The sequence below is a fragment of the Eriocheir sinensis genome, chromosome 9, assembly GCF_024679095.1.
Source record: "Eriocheir sinensis breed Jianghai 21 chromosome 9, ASM2467909v1, whole genome shotgun sequence".
NCBI lineage: Eukaryota > Metazoa > Arthropoda > Malacostraca > Decapoda > Varunidae > Eriocheir > Eriocheir sinensis.
Window position 1 is genome coordinate 20,165,944 of NC_066517.1, and position 17,019 is coordinate 20,182,962.

The 17,019-nt window shown below is 43.8% G+C and overlaps 1 non-coding gene across 1 annotated transcript; it reads right to left on the reverse strand.

Moving 5' to 3' along the window:
* Window positions 1–14,180: 14,180 nt before the first annotated feature.
* On the reverse strand, window positions 14,181–14,275 carry Trnai-uau (transfer RNA isoleucine (anticodon UAU)). Its single transcript has 2 exons — window positions 14,238–14,275; window positions 14,181–14,216 (listed from the first exon to the last, which is right to left on the reverse strand). It is a non-coding gene; the product is annotated as a tRNA-Ile (tRNA).
* Window positions 14,276–17,019: the final 2,744 nt, after the last annotated feature.

The window sequence follows — 17,019 nt, forward strand, 5'->3', positions numbered from 1 at the left end:
TTCCTATCCACCTGTCCATTACAATCCTTCCCTATCCACCAGTCCCATTACCAATCCTTCCCTATCCACCAGTCCATTACCAACCCTTCCCTATCCACCAGTCCCATTACCAGCCCTTCCCTATCCACCAGTCCCATTACCAATCCTTCCCTATCCACAGTCCATTACCAATCCTTCCCTATCCACCAGTCCATTACCAGTCCTTCCCTATCCACCAGTCCCATTACCATCCTTCCCCTATCCACCAGTCCATTACCAATCCTTCCCTATCCACCAGTCCCATTACCAGTCTTTCCCTATCCACCAGTCCCATTACCAATCCTTCCCCTATCCACAGTCCCGTACCAACCTTCCCTATCCACCGGTCCATTACCAATCCTTCTCCTATCCACCAGTCCCATTACCAATCCTTCCCCTATCCACCAGTCCATTCCTTCCCTATCCACCAGTCCCATTACCAATCCTTCCCTATCCACTGGTCCCGTACCATCCTTCCCTATCCACCAGTCCCGTACCAATCCTTCCCTATCCACCAGTCCCATTACCAATCCTTCCCTATCACCGGTCCCATTACCAGCCTTCCCCTATCCACCAGTCATTACCAACCCTTCCCTATCCACCTGTCCATTACCAATCCTTCCCCTATCCACCTGTCCATTACCAACCTTCCCTATCCACCTGTCCCATTACCAATCCTTCCCTATCCACAGTCCATTACCAACCCTTCCCCTATCCACCAGTCCCATTACCAATCCTTCCTATCCACAGTCCATTACCAATCCTTCCCTATCCACCAGTCATGCAATCCTTCCCTATCCACAACCCCATTACCAATCCTTCCCCTATCCCAGTCCATTACCAATCCTTCCCTATCCTGTCCATTACCAATCCTTCCCTATCCACCTGTCCCATGCAATCCTTCCCCTATCCACCAGTCCGTACCAATCCTTCCCTATCCACCAGTCCCATTACCAATCCTTCCCCTATCCACCAGTCCCATTACAATCCTTCCCCTCCACCAGTCATTACCAATCCTTCCCTATCCACCAGTCCCGTACCAATCCTTCCTCTATCCTCCAGTCCCATTACCAATCCTTTTCCTATCCACCAGTCCCATTACCAATCCTTCCCCTATCCACCAGTCCCATTACCAATCCTTCCTCTATCCACCAGTCCCATTACCAATCCTTCCCTATCCACCAGTCCCATTACCAATCCTTCCCTATCCTGTCATTACCAACGCCCTATCCACCGGTCCCGTGCCAATCCTTCCCTATCCACCAGTCCATTACCAACCTTCCCCTATCCACCAGTCCCATTACCAGCCCTTCCTATCCACAGTCCCATTACCAATCCTTCCCTATCCACCAGTCCCATTGTACCTATCACCAGTCCATTACCAATTCCCCTATCCACCAGTCCCATTACCAATCTTCCCTATCCACCAGTCCATTACCAATCCTTCCCTATCCACCAGTCCCATTACCAACCTTCCCCTATCCACCAGTCCATTACCAGCCTTCCCTATCCACCAGTCCCATTACCAATCCTTCCCCTATCCACCAGTCCCATTACCAACCCTTCCCTATCCACCAGTCCCATTGTAAACCTTCCCCTATCCACCAGTCCCATTACCAACCCCCTATCCACCAGTCCCATACCAGCCCTTCCTATCCACCAGTCCCATTACCAACCCTTCCCTATCCACAGTCCCATTACCAACCTTCCCCTATCCACCAGTCCCTTGCAATCCCTTCCCTATCCACCAGTCCCATGCAATCCTTCCCTATCCACCAGTCCCATTACCAATCCTTCCCTATCCACCAGTCCCATTACCAACCTTCCCTATCCACCAGTCCATTACCAATCCTTCCCTATCCACCAGTCCCATTACCAATCCTTCCCCTATCCACAGGTCCCATTCCAACCCTTCCCTATCCACCAGTCCCGTGCCAATCCTTCCCTATCCACCAGTCCATCATTACTTCCCCACCAGTCCATTACCAACCTTCCCTATCCACCAGTCCCATTACCAATCCTTCCCTATCCACCAGTCCATTACCAATCCTTCCTCTATCCACCAGTCCATTACCAACCTTCCCTATCCACCAGTCCCATTACCAACCCTTCCCTATCCACCAGTCCATTACCAATCCTTCCCTATCCACCAGTCCCATTACCAACCCTTCCCTATCCACCAGTCCATTACCAACCCCTTCCCTATCCACCAGTCCATTACCAACCTTCCTCTATCCACCAGTCCCCAATTTATCCACCAGTCCCTTACCAACCCTTCCCTATCCACCAGTCCCATTACCAACCCTTCCCTATTACCAGTCCCATTACCAATCCTTCCCTATCCACCAGTCCCATTACCAATCCTTCCTATCCACCAGTCCATTACCAACCTTCCCTATCCACCAGTCCCATTACCAACCCTTCCCCTATCACCAGTCCATTACCAATCCTTCCCCTATCCACCAGTCCCGTACCAATCCTTCCCTATCCACCAGTCCCATTACCAACCCTTCCCCTATCCACCAGTCCCATTACAATCCTTCCCTATCCACCAGTCCCATTACCAACCCTTCCCTATCCACCAGTCCCATTACAATCCTTCCCTATCCACCAGTCCCATTACCAACCTTCCCTATCCACCAGTCCCATTACAACCCTTCCCTATCCACCAGTCCCATTACCAATCCTTCCCTATCCACCAGTCCCATTACCAATCCTTCCCTATCCACCAGTCCCATTACCAATCCTTCCCTATCCACCAGTCCCATTACCAACCCTTCCCTATCCACCAGTCCCATTACCAATCCTTCCCTATCCACCAGTCCCATTACCAATCCTTCCCTATCCACCAGTCCCATTACCAATCCTTCCCTATCCACCAGTCCATTACCAATCCTTCCCTATCCACCAGTCCCATTACCAATCCTTCCCCTATCCACCAGTCCCATTACCAATCCTTCCCTATCCACCAGTCCCATTACCAATCCTTCCCTATCCACCAGTCATTACCAATCCTTCCCCTATCCACCAGTCCATTACCAATCCTTCCCTATCCACCAGTCCCATTACCAATCCTTCCCCTATCCACCAGTCCCATTACCAATCCTTCTCCTATCCTCCAGTCCCATTGCCAATCCTTCTATCCACCAGTCCCATTACCAATCCTTCCCCTATCCACCAGCCCCATTACCAACCTTCCCTATCCACCAGTCCCATTACCAATCCTTCCCTATCCACCAGTCCCATTACCAATCCTTCCCTATCCACCAGTCCCATTACCAATCCTTCCCTATCCACCAGTCCCATTACCAACCCTTCCCCTATCCACCAGTCCCATTACCAATCCTTCCCCTATCCACCAGTCCCATTACCAACCCTTCCCTATCCACCAGTCCCATACCAACCCTTCCCTATCCACCAGTCCCATTACCAATCCTTCTATCCACCAGTCCATTACCAATCCTTCCCCTATCCACCAGTCCCATTACCAGCCTTCCCTATCCACCAGTCCCATTACCAATCCTTCCCTATCCACCAGTCCCATTACCAACCCTTCCCCTATCCACCAGTCCAATTACCAATCCTTCCCTATCCACCAGTCCCATTACCAGCCCTTCCCCTATCCACCAGTCCCATTACCAACCCTTCTATCCACCAGTCCCATTACCAACCCTTCCCTATCCACCAGTCCCATTACCAACCCTTCCCTATCACCAGTCCCATTACAATCCTTCCCTATCACCAGTCCATTACCAATCCTTCCCTATCCACCAGTCCCATTTGGGACCGTGGATAATCCTTAATCCACCAGTCCCATGACCAATTAATGTGGACTGAGTCCGGTTGTAACTAATCTTCCCAATGAACCAGTATGACCAATGGGACTTATGAACAGATTGAACAGAACAATGAACTGGACTTGACAGTGGTGAATGAAGAACAATGAGACTTCAAGAATGGGACTGTGAAACAGAACCAATGTGTGGGACTGGTGAAGAGAACTGTGGGCTGAAGGTTGGTGTGGAACTGTGGAATGACCAGGAAGGAATGGGACTGTGGACTGGTAATGGGACTGGTGGATAGGGGAAGGGTTGGTAATGGGACTGGTGGATAGGGGAAGGGTTTGTAATGGGACTGGTGGATAGGGGAAGGATTGGTAATTACATACATGTATTTTTTTATCTCTTCTTCTTCTTCTTCTTGCTCTTTTTCTTCTTGTTCTTGTTCTTGTTCTTGTTTTTCTTCTTCTTCTTCTTCTTACTTCTCCTGCTTACTTCTTACTCCTTCCTGAAATCGCTACTTTTGTTCTTAATTTCCTACACTTCCTTCATCAAATCTTAGTCAGTTACTCTTCCTGTTCTTTCCTTTTTACTCCTCCTTCCCAAAGCTACTTACTTTTTATGTTCTTTACTTCTTACTCTTTCTTCACCATATCCTTCGGTATCATCACGGTGGTACATCGACACAATATTCCTTCTCTCTCTTCACATAATTCGACCCTGCCGTTGCAGTTCCAAATGTAGGATCTGGTATTATATAATTCTATGAACACTGTCTGTCTCGTGGGAGGATGTAATGAATTAAATACAAAGGTGAATTGTATGGATAGACGTAATTAAGGATAAATAGTTAGATAGATTAATAGAAGATGTAACGTGTAGGTAGAAAGATAGATAAATCGGTAGATAGATAGATAATAGGCATAGATAGATATATAAAGATTGATAGATTGTTTTTAACCGCATATTCGACAACAACAATAATACAAATAATGATAATGGTAAAAACAACAATAACAACATCAACAACAATAACTACTACTACTACTACTACTACTACTACTACTACTGCTACTCTCGCACGTGTCAGCAACAGGAGCCCGCACATATAAGACAGACAGACAGACAGATTGACAGACAGACAGACAGGCGAGCGGCATATCAAGAGTCGTTTGATGTCGGTCCTTTCGCAGTAGGATCAAGGGGCAGTCGGTTTTGTATGGCTGTTTGTGTGTGTGTTTGTTTGTATGTTTGTGTATGTGTGTGTTGCTCTGTTTTTCAAGGAGGTGGAAGTTTGTGCTGTGTGTGTGTTTGTGTTTTTCTTTATTGTTTTGTTTAGGTGTTGGAGGCATTGCAGTGTGTGTTTGTTGGTGTTTGTGTTAGTTTGTTTGTGTGTGTGTTTGTGTGTTGCTCTGTTATTTAAAGAGGTAGAAGTTTATGTAGTGTGTGTTTGTGGTTTCTCTCTCTCTCTCTCTCTCTCTCTCTCTCTCTCTCTCTCTCTCTCTCTCTCTCTCTCTCTCTCTCTCTCTCTCTCTCTCTCTCTCTCTCTCTCTCTCTCTCTCTCTCTCTATCTATCTGTCTCTATCTGTGTGTGTGTGTGTGTGTGTGTGTGTGTGTGTGTGTGTGTGTGTGTGTGTGTGTGTGTGTGTGTGTGTGTGTGTGTGTGTGTGTGTGTGTGTGTGTGTGTGTGTGTGTGTGTGTGTGTGTGTGTGTGTGTGTGTGTGTGTGTGTGTGTGTGTTGTTCAGTCCTTTGAAGTGTTGCGGCGTGTGTTTGTTTTGTGTTTTTCATAGAGACGAAACTTGAGGAAACAGAAACTTTGTGGAGTGTATTTCTGTATTACCACGTTACTGCGGCAGCCAAGGAGACGAAACAAAAAGGGAATTTAAACTTCTGTGATGTGTATTTTTGTTTCTCTTTATTATTCAAGAACATGAAACTAAGGGAAATATAAACCTTCAATTGTGTATGTGTTGTATTTCTGTTTCTTTGATATACAAGGAGACCAAGCCAGTAGAATATAAGGTGTCGTGTATATCTGTATTTCTGCGTATTTCTGTTGCACAAGGAGACCAAACCAGAGGAAATATAGATTGAAATTGTGGTGTGTATTTCTGAAGTTCTTTGTTTCTCAGATATACAAGGAGACCAAGCCAGTGGAATGTAAAGTGTTGTGTGTATAAGTATTTCTGTGTATGTCTGTTGCACAAGGAGACCAAACCAGAGGAAATATAGATTGAAACTGTGGTGTGTATTTCTGAAGTTCTTTGTTTCTCAGATATACAAGGAGACCAAGCCAGTGGAATGTAAAGTGTTGTGTGTTTAAGTATTTCTGTGTATGTCTGTTGCACAAGGATACCAAACCAGAGGAAATATAGATTGAAACTGTGGTGTGTATTTCTGAAGTTCTTTGTTTCTCAGATATACAAGGAGACAAAGACATGGGAATGTAAAGTGTTGTGTTTATCTGTATTTCTGTGTATGTCTGTTGCACAAGGAGACCAAACCAGAGGAAATATAGATTGAAACTGTGGTGTGTATTTCTGAAGTTCTTTGTTTCTCAGATATACAAGGAGACCAAGCCAGTGGAATGTAAAGTGTTGTGTATATCTGTATTTCTGTGTATGTCTGTTGCACAAGGAGACCAAACCAGAGGAAATATAGATTGAAATTGTGGTGTGTGTCTGTTGCACAAGGAAGACCAACCAGAGAAATATAGAGATTGAAATTGGTGTGTATTTCTGAAGTTCTTTGTTGAGACCAAACCAGAGAAATATAGATTGAAACTGTGGTGTGTATTTCTGAAGTTCTTTGTTTCTCAGATATACAAGGAGACCAAGCCAGTGGAATGTAAAGTGTTGTGTATATCTGTATTTCTGTGTATGTCTGTTGCACAAGGAGACCAAACCAGAGGAAATATAGATTGAAACTGTGGTGTGTATTTCTGAAGTTCTTTGTTTCTCAGATATGCAAGGAGACAAAGCCAGACAAAATAGAAATAAAAACTGCTGTGTATATTTCCGAATTTCAAGGTTTTTGGACGAATTTGTAAGAGAAAGCTGATTCTGACAACGAAAGAAAGAAAAAAAAAAGAAATTGCATGGATAACTTTCTCACTCTCCTCCTTTCTTGCGTCTTTTCCTTCCTTTCCTTTCTTCCCTTCACCGTCTCCTTTCCCAACACCTTTTCCTCCATCCCTTTTACTTCTCATCCCCATCTCCCTTTCCATCCCTTTCCCTTCCACTCTCAACCAATTCCACTTTCCCTCACCCCCTCTCCTTTTTCTTCAGTCCCTCCTCTCCTACAATCCTCCCCCTTCCCCTTTTCTTGCACCTCATTTTCCCCTCCTCTCTCCGTCTCTCCTTTCCTCTCCCTTAACTTAATCCCTCTCCCTCTCTTCATCTCCCTATCTCTCCCCATTCGATTTCTTTTTATTTTGTTCGTGCTGTTCGTTTTCCTTTTCTCTCTCCTCTCCTTCCCTGTTCTTCCCTCCTCTCTGGCCTTTCCTTTCCTTTCCTCTTCATTTTCTCTTCCTTTGTCCCTGATTTTTCTTTCTTGTCTTCCTCCTCTCCCTCCCCTTCCTCCCCTCCCTCTCTCTTTCCTATCCTGTCAGTTCCATTTCCTTTCCTATCCTTTCGTTTCCTATCCCATCCTTTCCTATCCCTTTCCTTCCCTTCCATCCTACCGTTTTTTCCATCGCGTTCTTCTTCCGCCTCTCCCTCCCCTCCCTCATTCCCTTTTCCCTTTCTGGTCAATCCCATCTTCTTTCCTTATCCCTTTCCCTCTCCCTCCTCCTCCCCCCCCTCTTCTCCCTTATCAGCCGGGCCAGTCTCCTCCAGGGGGCGCCATCCTGACATAGTGGGCGTTGAGGCGTCCCGTGGGTGGCACTTGGTCCCCCGGGGCAATCCACACCCGTATTTATGGGTACCCGGATGTGTGTGTGGGTAGGGGGGTAGGGGGTGGGGGAGGGGGGGTGATAGTTTTTCGTGTGTGTGTGTGTGTGTGTGTGTGTGTGTGTGTGTGTGTGTGTGTGTGTGTGTGTGTGTGTGTTTGATTGTTTTCCTTTTTTTCGGTTTGTTTACCTTTTTTTTTGGTCTTGCTTTTCTTTAGTGTTTTTTTTTTTCGTCTTTTTCTCCTGTTTGTTGTGCATTTCTTTCTTACTCTGTCTTGTTCGTGGTCTTATTGTTCTTGTTCTTCCTCCGTCTATTCTTTCTTTGTGTGCTTTCTTTGTCTTTTCGCTTCCTTTATTTCTTTTTTTTTTTGGGGTTGTCTTGTTTTTTCTGCTCTCCTTTATCGTCGTGTATCTCTTTTCTACTATGTCTTGTTCGTGTTCTTCTTTTTTGGTTCTTGTTCCTCCTCCTCCTCTTCCTCCTCCTTCTCTTCCTCATCCCCATAATCATCATCATCATCATCTTCTTCTTCTTCTTCGTCCTCATCATCCTCGGTTCGATTTTCGTTAAGTTCTTGTCTCATTTTTTTGTTTTTTCTTGCTCATATTTCTTAAGCTTATATAGTTTTGTACGTTTTTCTTCTTTTTCTTCTTCTTCTTCTTCTTTTTCCTCTTTTTCTTGTTCTTGTTCTTCTTTTTCTTTTCCTTTTTCTTTTTCTTTTTCTTCTTCTTCTTCTTCTTCTTTCTTCTTTCGCTCTATCATCAATGAATTCTACTTTTTCTCGTCCCTTTTCTCCTCCTCTTCATCCTCCTTCTCGATTTATATCTTTATTCTCGTCTTTATCTTTCTTTGTCGTCATCGTTATTATCATCTGTCTTGCTTTCTTGTCTCCTCCTACGCTTTTTTCGCTTTTTCTTCTTCTTCCTCCTCCTCCTCCTCCTCCTCTTATTTCTGTGTACGCCATCCCTCGGAGGTTTTCTTCTATTTGTGTCTTATTCTGCGTCTCAAGTCTTTTTTTTTGCCTTCTCTTTTTCTTTTTTCTTCGTGTTTTGCTGTCTGTCTGTCCATCCTTGCCTGTCTGTCTTTCTGGCTTTCTTTGATGTTTTTTTTGTTTTGTTTTGGTTCTAATTTTGGTTTCAATGTTTTTTTAAAATTTTTTACCCAGATTGTTTTGCTGTTGTTGTTGTTGTTGTTGTTGTTGTTGTTGTTGTTGTTGTTGTTGTTGTTGTTGTTGTTGTTGTTGTTGTTTGCTTTCTTTAATAGTTGCTCTCTTAATTAATCTCCAAGTCTATTCTCTTCTTTGTTTTCTTGTTTCCTTTGGTTATTTTATTTGTTTAATCTTAATTTTCTTAGTTTTCATTTACGTTTCTTGCATTTATATATTTTTTTGTCCTACCTTTTGTCTTCTTCTTTAAGTGTTTGTGTTTGTGTCTTTTCTTGGTCCGATTTTATTTTCTTCCTTTTTCTTTTTTTTCCTTTTTGGGTTTTCTTTCTTTCTCATGTTCTGCCTCTTGTCTGTTTTATTTTCCTTTAGGTTGTTTGTATAGTTTTATTTTCATCACCATTCTTTATCCCTTCCATGTTTTTTTGTTTTAATTCAACCTCTTTATTTTTATTCTTTCTTTCATTATCTTTATTGTTTACTTGTTTGCCTTTGTTCTCAGCGTCTCTTGTTTATCTTATTTCTTTATCTTTACGTCCATTTGTTATTTTAGTTCGTCCCGTGTTCTCTCTTGCTCCTTAGTAAACATTCATGACTTGCAAAGTATGATATAACGCTGACTTTATTTCCTTTTCTCTCCTTTCCTTTTACTATTTTTCTTATCTTTCATTTTTTTTAAATTTATTTTTTGCTCATTTTTTGTTCCTTTCATTTCCTTTGATAGTTTTCTCTTGTCACATATCAACTTACTGATTCTATTTTTCTTCCCATTTGTTTTTTATAATCTTTTTTTTATTTTCTCTACTACTACTACTACTACTAATACTGCTACTACTTTTACTACCTCTGTTATCATATACTAAAATGATGATAGAACGAAGGAAAGATGAGAGAGAGAGAAGAAAAGTGAGGCGTGTGGTTTTCATTCAATACTTGATGGCCCATTTGGGAGCCTCGTCATGTTGGGAGGCTGAGTGGCCTTGATCTGATTCCTGAAGTTATGGTGGGGAGGAGGAGGAGGAGGAAGGAGAGTTTTTGCTGTGCGTGTATCTATCCGTATCTATCTCTTTATCTACGTATTCTTCCATGTTTTTGTTTTCATCAGAGAGAGAGAGAGAGAGAGACTTGGCAAAACCTTCGACTTTCCTCTATTTTTAACCCAGTCAGTCAGCGAGCAGCGGCGTTCTTCTTGGGTCTTAACTTTCTCCCTTAACCTTTTTTCCTCCACTTTCCCTCCTCCTCTCCTACCTCATTCCTCCACGATCCTTCCTCCTCTTTTGCTTCCTTCCTCCTGTGTCCCTCCTCTTCTCCCACTTCCTTCCTCCTCTCTCCCTCCTCTCCTACCTCATTCCTCCACTATCTTTCCTCCTCTTTTGTTTCCTTCCTCCTGTCTCTCCTCTCTTCCACTTCCTTCCTCCACTCTCCCTCCTTTTCCTCTCCAACTTCTTTCTTCTTCCTACATTCTTCTTTAACTAACTTTCTTCTTCTCTCCCTCCTTCTCTTCCTCCTCTCCTACTTCCATCCTCTTACTCCTCTTGTTGCTTGTCTCTCTTCCTCTTCTGCCTAATGATAATGGAGTGTTTTCACCTAAACGAGTATCATTTTATTACCTTTATGGATATTTTTTTATTACTATTGTTATTATTATCTTCATTTATATTACTACTTAGTTTTAAAGGGATGGTTATATTACACTGCACGATTAACTCTTTTAGTTGAATGGCTGTAATTTTCACTCTTATCTTGTCTGTACACCATCGTCGTCATCATCGTCGTCATCATCATCATCATCATCATCAATTTCCTAACAAACACATCTCTTTATCATCTTTTCTTGCATCGCTTTCTTCTGTTATAATATAGTTTCTCTCTCTCTCTCTCTCTCTCTCTCTCTCTCTCTCTCTCTCTCTCTCTCTCTCTCTCTCTCTCTCTCTCTCTCTCTCTCTCTCTCTCTCTCTCTCTCTCTCTCTCTCTCTCTCTCTCTCTCTCTCTCTCTCTCTCTCTCTCTCTCTCTCTCTCTCTCTCTCTCTCTCTCTCTCAAGTGATCACCTGGCTGGCGGCGGGATGGGTCGGCACACCTGAGTCGATATCTCACCTTTAAGACATTACTTCTGGCGGATGTGAGGTCGAAGGGAAATTATTTAGTGGCCTTCGCGTCGCTGCATTTTGGTGGTATTTCCAGAGATTGTTAATCAGGCTCGTTTCCCGCAGGTGAGCATTTGTTAATCCCGCCAATCTACCTTAATAGGATTTGTTGCCTAAGGGAGTCATTGGCCCGACTGGCTGGGTGGCTGGCTGCGTGGGATCCCTTCGGCGGTGAATAGCGGCTTCGGCTCGGTCCAGTGTAGCTTGAGGCGTCTTTCACGGGGCCTCAGCTCAATGGGACTCAGTGGGCCGGGCGGGTTTGGGGATGGAGGGGTCGGGGTGACTTACTCCGTGCGTGTTGTGTTGTGGTACTGTTGCATGTGGTTCTTTGGTGAGGGTTTTGGGGTGACTTGGTGCTTGTTGTGTTGCAGGAGTGTTGCTTGTTTTTCGGGGTGGGGTGGGGTGGAGGGTGGGGGTGGGGCTAGTTGTCAGGATGTTTTTTGAGTGACAATTTTGAGACGATTTATTGAGTTTTGTGTTGTAGGAGTATTGCGTGTGCTTGTTTAGTGAGGGTGTTGAGATGACTCGGTGCTTGTTGTGTTGCTTTGATTGTTTGCTTGGTTTTTGAGGGGGGGGGGGGTAGTTATAGGGGTAATTCTTGTGTGACGGTGTTTTAGTGACGTAGTGATCTTTGTGTTGTAGGAGTGTTACTTGTTTTGTTTGGGTGTTGGGGTGACTTTGTGTTAGTTGTGTTCTAGGAGTGTTGCTTGTTTTTTTGGGGGGTTAATTGTAGATGTTTTTCTTGTTTGATGGTATTTAAATGACGTAGTGACCTTTGTGTTGTGGGAGTGTTGCTTGTTTTGTTTGGGTGTTGGGGGTAATTTCGTGCTGCTTGTGTTGCAGGGGTATTGCATGTGTTTTGGAAGGCCGTTGATATTTTGTAGGTAGTCAGTTAATTAGTTTGCTGACCTCAGATTAGAGCATATTCATCCGCAAAATGTAGATATGAACAATTTACACTGAAAGTTCATGAGTGTGTTCGGGTGACAGGTTATTATAGTACTGTCAATGATGTCTGTTGATTTATGGTTGAATAACAAATGAATTTATTGAACTGTATGATTACTTTACGAGTCAGCTTTGTTTTGTATTACGGTAAAGCTGCTTTCTTACTTTTGCTTTCTATCTTTCTTTTGTTTCCCTTCGCCGTTTTTTCCTTGATTTCTTTATTTTTTTGTTATCAATATTTTCTTCCTTCATTTTCCAACCTCTCACTCTCTCTGTTGCTCTCTGTCATAGGTGGAATTCTGTTTATCCGTGGCTTCCTGTGTGTGTGTGTGTGTGTGTGTGTGTGTGTGTGTGTGTGTGTTAGTCAGCCTGTCGGTATCGCTCCCACTATCAGAGCGCGGGTCGGCGTGTTCTATTGTTAGGGGCCGCCTCAGCCGTTCTCGCTCCTAAAGTTCCGTTATGTGGGTCACGTTAGGCCTGCTGGCGCCCGTCCCCGGCTCACTCATGTGTACTTGCCTGCGCAGAGCCGCCGCTGATTGAGGTCCGTGCTGGAGTGGTGATTAATTTCCGGGAGCTCATTGAAGGGGTTGACTTGTGCTAAGTTAACATGCGTAGAAAGACAGCGTAGAGATCCCTAGAGTGTTTCGGGGCGTCCAATGAAAGGGTTTGCTAAATGCGTGGTGTCTAGTACTTAGGTTAACCCCTTGACTGCGGATTTCCTACCAGAAGACATCACCAAGCTACGGAAGTGGAACAAAAAGTGGCAATGAAGAAAAATGTAGAGTTCTGCACCTTGGGAGAGGATATCCAGCACACCAGTACCACATGGGAAACACTCCACTATCCACCACAGAGGCTGAGAAAGACCTGGGACTATAATTATGTTACCAAGCTACCAGTGAAAGCCAAATTCATGCCAATCGTAGCGGACGGGTTAACATGTGCATGGAGACAGGTATTAAGTTCCCAGGAGGCCACTGAAGGAGTTATCTTGTACAAGTTAACAGGGGTACAGATACAGCTCCTTAGTTTGCTACGAGGATCCCATTGAAGGGGTCGAATGCAAGGTACGAGGTTTCAACAGGTGATTAATACAGATGTGAGATCATTTAGGATGCTGGGAAGAGTTATTGGGTGCGGGGTGTCTTGTATCAGGTTCGTAGCGCAGGTGAGTGAAATCAGGTGCGAGGTTCCCTAGAGATGTTGAAAGGGGTTGTTAAGTGTAGGGTTGTCTTGTGCGAGGTCAACAGGTGCATAAAGGTATGTGTGAGGCTCCTTTGAGATGCTGATGACCTCGGTTGACCCTGTTCAGAGAAGTCCATGGAAGGGTTAGTTGAGAATACCAGAAAAAAAACTACTTAAGCTGTATGGTCGAATTTAAATCCACGGAACTCCCCTCTTCAGTGTGTTTCCTTAGTCTTAAAAACTATTCTATGATCGTAATTCTGTCCCGGCAGCTCGTGTGTTGTTATTGCAATTACTTAAGCAATAGTTCCTGAGGGCGGCGTGGAAACTCATTACCGGCTGATCAACTTGTCTGCTCAGAGTTCAGTATTTGTTGTGATTCAGCTCGTCTCGAGGAACTCCTGCTGCTCGATTTGCAGGAGATTGGATCTAAGTCTTTCGCGAGCTTTCTGTTAATTTGATATATAATACATTAACTTTAGCTTGATAATAACGTATATTCCGAGACTGATTTTCATTTCAGTGCAAATGAGAAAAGAACATAATAATGTATTTGTAACGTCTGAATTAATAAAATCCTTCCACAGGCAAAAATGACCACGACTTGCTCCATCATAAATTTAATACCGTGAAATTATTATGAAGACAAAGATTATTATGTTAGTATTCACAAAGGATTATTAGTTGAACGCTGGAAGTAAAGGAAGGAGAACTAAGGGGTAAAGGTTATAGGACCATGCGGCAGGGGTCGGGTCAAAGGTTGGAACATAAGAGAAAGGGCAGTAAGGCTTCTACGAGGATATCTGTTTACTCATTTGGCCCCAGTCCCCGTCTTTTAACGTCCCCCCACGGCTTCAATGGGCATGGTATCAAGTGAGACTTTTTTCCATATAAAAAAAAAGATATGACAGTAAGGAGATTCGAACACTGGACACGAGCACAGCATTCACTCACGGACACAACACCACTGCCATCACCGCGCTCAAGTGACCTTATTACCAACTGACCCCAGATTCCTTCCACTCCGTCTTGGTGTCCGCGCGGCCCAAAACAGCTGCCCCTGGTGAGGCTCGAACTCACAACCCCGGCATGGCTTAGCAGCGAACACTGTCTATAAGTACCGTGCGCTAACCGATTGCGCCACAGGGGCTTGGAGGGGACAGGGAGACTTGAGGAAGGGGACAAACGCGCGCCAGACTCAGCTCACTCATTCAAGCCTCCGCCGCTATGTTAGAAAGTTGTGGTGGTGGTGGTGGTGGTTGTCTTTCGTGGTCATCTCTTTGGTTCTTATCTTTTTACTAACTTGGGTTCCTCCTCTTCCTCTTTCTGTATGTGTTAGTGTGTGTTAGTGTTTCTCTATTCTCTTATCTCTCTCCTCTTCTTCCCGTATGTTACTGTGGGTTTGTTCCTCTTTTTATCGTTTTTATCTTCCTCCTCCTCTTTTTCCGCTTGTTACGTTTCCTCAGTGTTCCTCTCTTCCTCTCTTCCCTCTACTTTTCTTGGTCTCCTCCTCTCCCTCTTTCCGCATGGTATCGTCTATTCTTCCATTTTCCTTTTCTCGCTATCCATAACAGCATGAAAATAAGTCCGTTTTTCTTGAGGCTTTTCATAACGACGTGAAAAATTCCTACCTTTTTCTGTTTTTCCTTTTTCCATCCTCAGTTTTTCTATCAATGTCCTTTGTTGCTCCTCCCCCTCCTTTTCCTCCTCTGTTCTGTTTTTTTACTTATTTTCTCCTTTCCTCTTCCCTTCCATCCTTTTCAATACAACGGGACAACTTCATTTTTCTTTTACGTCTCTTTATCTCCTATTCCTCTCATCCTTATCCCCTTATAATTATCTCCTCCTTCTCCTCTGTTCTCTTTTCATGTTTTTATTGCCGTCCTCGCTTTCAAAAACAACTAACTTTTTTTTTTCCTTTTCTTCCCTCTTTTCCTCTCCACACTTTACCCTTTTCCTCTTATATCTCCTTCTCCTCCTTCTCCTCTGTTCTCCTTTCATGTCTTTATTCTCGTCCTCACTTTCAAAAACAACTAACTTTTTTTTTTCGTTTTCTTTCCCTCTTTCCCTCTCCACACTTTATCCTTTTCCTCTTATATCTCCTTCTCCTTCTCCTCTGTTCTCCTTTCATGTCTTTATTCCCGTCCCAGCTTTCAAAAACAACTAACTTTTTTTTTTTCATTTCTTCCCTCTTTTCCTCTCCACGCTTTATCCTTTTCCTCTTATATCTCCTTCTCCTCCTTCTCCTCTGTTCTCCTTTCATGTTTTTATTGCCGTCCTCGCTCTCGAAAACAACGTAACTACTTTTTTTTTTCGTTTTCTTCCCTCTTTCCCTCTCCACACTTTATCCTTTTCCCTTTATATCTCCTTCTCCTTCTTCTCCTACGTTATCCTTTCTTGTTTTATTTCCGTCTTCGCTTTCGAAAACAACATAACTTTTTTTTTCGTTTTCTTCCCCCCTTCCTTCTCTACTCTTTAATTTTATCAACCTATTTCGTCCTCCTCCTCCCCCTCCTATGTTCCCCTTTCTTGTTTTATTCCCTTCCTCCCATTCCAAAACAACATCACTTCTTTTTTTTGCTTTCTTCCCCATATCGTCCGTGTCCTCCTATATCTCCTATTTCTCCTCGTGTCTTCCCTTCCCATCATTCTTTCTTTCTCCCTTTCCACAACAGCGAGATAACTTTTTTTTCCTTTCCTTCCTCTATCCCCCCCGTTCCTCTCTATCCTTGTCCTTATAATTATCTCCTCCTCCTCCTCCTCCTCCTCTTCTCTGTCCTTCCCTCCCATCTCTCTCCCTTCGTATCATACCAAAACAATCTGCAACAACTTCTTTCTCTTTCTTTTCCTTCCCTTACTTTGTCCTTCCTACCTCTTTATTCTTATCCCTCTACATCTCCTCCTCATCTGCCTTCTCTTCTTTTTTCCTCCTGTTATCGCTTTCCAAAACAATGTGAAGCCACTTGTTTATTACTTTTTTTCTTTCTTTTACTTCTCTATCGTCGGTTTCTCTTATCCCAGCCCCTGTATCTCCTCCTCCGCCGCCTCCTCCCCCTCCTCCTCCTCCTCCTTCTCCTCTTATCCTCCCTTCCCATCTCTTCCCCTTCGTAGCCTTCCATAACAGCGTGTCAACAAGTCGAAAGTCTGTTCCTTTGTTCCGACGCCCACCACAAAGAGGGGACAGAGGGGGGCGGAGGGGGCAAGGGAGGAGGACTAACGGGGACTCAACGACTAGGACCCGGCGGCCTGTTCCCTTCATGAGGCCCAAGTACCTCGCGTGGCTCCAGGGGCGGCGGGTACTGTTAATTGATTTTGTGGCTATTGGGTGAGAGAGGGAGAGGGAGGGAGGGTGTGTGTTTTCTTATATGACTCTTTTTGTTTTAGTTTTCTCGACGTTTTGATTTTAATGTTTTCTATTTGTTTATTTGTTTGTTTTGTTTGTTTTCTTCTTTCTTTTATTTTTCCTTCTCTCTCTCTTTGGTTGTTATTCAATTATTGGAGAGAAAAATAGAGACAGGGAGAGGGAAAGGGGGGTTTGTGTGTGTGTGTATGAATGTTTTCTTAGTGTTTATATTTTGTGAAAGTTTAGTTTTCTCTTGTTTTGATGTGTGTTTCAACTCTCTCTCTCTCTCTCTCTCTCTCTCTCTCTCTCTCTCTCTCTCTCTCTCTTCAGTTATGCTATTTAATTATTGGAGAGAGGGAGAAGATGTGTGTGTGTGTGTGTGTGTGTGTGTGTGTGTGTGTGTGTGTTATCTAAGTTTATTGTTGGGGGGGATTTGCTTTCTCTCTCTCTCTCTCTCTCTCTCTCTCTCTCTCTCTCTCTCTCTCTCTCTCTCTCTCTCTCTCTCTCTCTCTCTCTCACAGTTCAGTTATTCTATTTAATTATTTCCAGCT